We start from the raw sequence: 4008 nt of genomic DNA on the forward strand, positions 1-4008 counted from the left end.
AGTAAGGAACTGGTGACAAATGCCATGTTGACTTTACCATTTGGTGCTGAGTTGCTGAGAGTGATAATACGTGTCTCCCAACTTGCAGGCAAAGATCCAAGGACTAAAAGTGCTTGCACCTCATCATCAAAGTTTATCTTCATACTACTCAACTGATTAAAAATATTTTGAAATTCATTCAAGTGCTCAGCAATTGATTTATTATCAATGTACTTCAGATTCACCAGCCTTCGTACCAGTGCTGCTTTATTCCTTGCTGACCTCCCATCATAGAGAACTTCAAGTTTGCTCCACACACCATACGCTGTAGTCTCATTCTCAACATGGTGCACAACATTTACACCAACCCAGGAACGAATAAAGTTGTAGGCCTTTCTATCTATCTTTTTCCAATCAGCCTCTTTTGTAGTCTCAGGTCTAACACCCTCATTTTCAATTGCTTCATTCAAATCATCTGAAACTAACAGATCACTAATCATCAGTTTCCATTGCCTGTAGTTTGTACCATTCAGACTCACCATATCAGGTCTAGATTTCCCCATTATTACTGCCTTAACAACTGACAAAAACACCAGCAAAGAAACCAGTTGATCTCTTCTATGAATTTCTCCAAATAACCAGCAGAGTACTATGCCCTACTCTAATGTTAAAACAGATAACCAATTAATACTACTCTAATACCACTGTTGGGTTTTGCAACAGCAAAACTATGGATCTTCTTAGAAATCAAAACCTGTAGCAAATTAGATTCCAAATCGTCTATGACGATAAACAAATTACCAAGAACTGAAATAGCACAAAGCAATAAACGACAACACAATATACGTGGTTCGGTCAAAATCGACATACGTCCACGGGAGGGATAAGTTTCACTAAATCAAACAAATATCAATAGTAGAAACTTACATGCCCTGCTCTCAAATGAAAGAAGTGATTACACTAGAAATGATTGGACTACTCCACAATCAAAAGTTCCCCCAATCTCTCACTCTGAATCAGCCAAAGAACAAGAAAAAGAAGAAGGAAACCAGAAAACCCTAGGTCTGTAATTCACTCTCTCTCTATTTGCTTTGTTATGAGAAAAATACCCAAAAAAAAGTATTTATACTCTAACCCGTTTTCATAAAAGAAAACCCTGACCCGTTTACCCGGAATTTAAAACCCGCCCGCAATGGCAAGGAACACCAACAATAAATTAAGGTATTCACACTTAAACTATGCAGAGTTGGGTTCAATATACATTAAAATGCTTTTAAAATAACCCCATTCATCACGAATCGGGTTAGATTGATTTTTTGGATAAATTTAAATTCAGTCGATTATACTTCATTAAGATTATATATCTAATTAATTGGATTTATAAGATATTATGTCACTTTAATTATCGTTTATATATAAACTTTCAATATCTAATAATAATTTATATTGAACATATTTTAAACTAATTTTGAATCAAGTAAAAAAAACAAATTTTAAACAAAAAAATTATTAAAAAAAAAACAATAATTTTAAACAATTTTTCTCATTAAACAAAAATGTAAAATTAATTTGGTATATATATATCATATTTATTAGTTAATTGTAATATTAATTAATATATTTCGAGTACTAGTGTTTCGGTTATTTGAATAGACTCGATGTCCAATTCTAATTAATCGAATTTTTATATTAAAGTCAAGTATTCAACTATATAACCCGATGTATCTGATATTTTCTGTTCGAATTGTATTAGTACGATGATTGAGCCAAATCGGTCTGAATTGATTACACCTAATTATATTTGTTTAAAATCAATTTATTTATTTAAAAAAATGTATTGTATGTTTTTTGATATAGTTGTTTAAATGTGCATGTTTGGCTTATTTCATATAAAATATTATTTTAAATAAAATAAAGATAATGAATAGATAGAAAAACAAGTGAAAACATATTTTGTATTATAAAATATTAATGTCAAAAACTTATGAACAATTAAAAAAATTGCTTCTTTTACAGATAATTTAGTAGTTTAATGAATAACTTAACTTTATATTATTAAAATTCCTATTATAATACAAAATTTAATATTAAAAAAATACAAAATAATTCCACAACTTTATATCATGGCCAATGAGAGTTAAAAGCATCTCTTCTCATAGTCTTCATGAGTGTCCTTCAGTAATGCACGAGGTCATGAGCTAGAAAAATCCTTATGAATATATCAAAGTCAAAGATAGGAACAAACCCTTCCTTAAATGAGTAAAGTGAAATTAAATTATATAAAGATGTAAATTAAGAACAACAAAATAAAATTGTAGTTTCTAAATAAGTATAAGATAATTAAAACACGAATCCTCAATAATTAATTAATTAATTAATTGTGACACCTAATTATTATTTTCAATTGGATAAGTAAGTCTTTTTTTTCTTTGAGCATATCACAGCTGCCACCCCTTCCTCAATACCCTCATCTTTGTTTAGTCCTCCGAAGAATTCAGCATGGGTTGTTATATCATCGCCCTTTCAATTTAAAGATGTGTTTGGTAACCTTAGAATTGACATTGAAATTGGAATTGTATTTGGAAGGTCCAATTCTAATTTTTATATTTGTTAAACACTTTAATATTAAGAATTGGAATTGAAATTGAAATTAGAATTTCAATGGAATTCAATATAGTGTAATTTGATAGTTCTCAATTATAATCTTTTTAGGTCGGAATTGTAATTCTAAATTAACACGTTTTTCACGTTTATGACATGTTTAACACGTTTTTCACACATTAAACACGTTTAACACGTTTTTTCACACGTTTAACACGTTTTCATGTTTTTGACACGTTTAACACGTTTTTGGCATGTTTAACACGTTTTTGGCACGTTTAACACGTTTTTGGCACGTTTAACATGTTTTTGACACATTTAACACGTTTTTCACGTCCTTAACACGTTTAACACGTTTTTAACACTTTTAAAAAAAACACGTTTTAAACTCGATTTTGACACGTTTAACACGATTTTCACGTTTTTGACACGTTTAACACGTTTTTCACATTTTGGCACATTTTGGCACATTTAACAAGTTTTTTACATATTTGACACGTTTTTGACACGTTTTCACGTTTTTGACACATTAAACACGTTCTTAACACATTAAACACGTTTATCATGTTTATGGCACGTTTAACATATTTTTGACACGTTTAATACGTTTTTTTTACGTTTTTGACACGTTTACCACATTTTTGACACGTTTTCACGTTTTGACACGTTTAACAAGTTTTCACATATTTGGCATGTTCAACAAGTTTTTCACTTATTTGACACGTTTGACACATTTTTGATATATTTAACACGTTTTCACATTTTTGACACATTTAACACGTTTTAACACGTTTTTAACACATTAAACATGTTTATCATGTTTTTGGCACGTTAAACATATTTTTGACACGTTTAACACGTTTTGGCACGTTTAATACGTTTTGGTATGTTTAACACATTTTTAGCACGTTTAACACAATTGATAAATTTTGGCACATTTACCACATTTTGATATGTTTAATACGTTTTGGCCCATTTAACACACTTGTGACATGTTTAAAACATGTTAAATATGCCAAAATGTGTTAAACATGTCAAAAACGTGTAGAACGTGTTAAACGTGCTAAAAATGTGTTAAAGTTGTCAAAATATGTTAAACGTACGAAAACGTGTTAAACATGTTAAAAATGTGTTAAACGTGCCAAAAATGTGTAAAATGTGCCAAAAACGTGTTAAACGTGTCAAACGTGTTAAACATGTCAAAAACGTATTAAACGTGCCAAAACCGTGAAAAACGTGTGAAAAACATGTTAATCGTATTAAAAATGGCAAAAACGTGTTAAATGTGTCAAAAACGTGTTGAACGTGCCAAAACGTGTGAAACGTGCCAAAACGTGTGAAACGTGCCAAAACATAAAAACATGTTAAATGTGCCAAAACGAGAAAAACGTGTTAAACGTGTTAAACGCGCCAAAACGTGAAAAACGT

Source organism: Impatiens glandulifera, chromosome 1 (assembly GCF_907164915.1).
Source record: "Impatiens glandulifera chromosome 1, dImpGla2.1, whole genome shotgun sequence".
NCBI classification, from domain to species: Eukaryota; Viridiplantae; Streptophyta; class Magnoliopsida; order Ericales; family Balsaminaceae; genus Impatiens; species Impatiens glandulifera.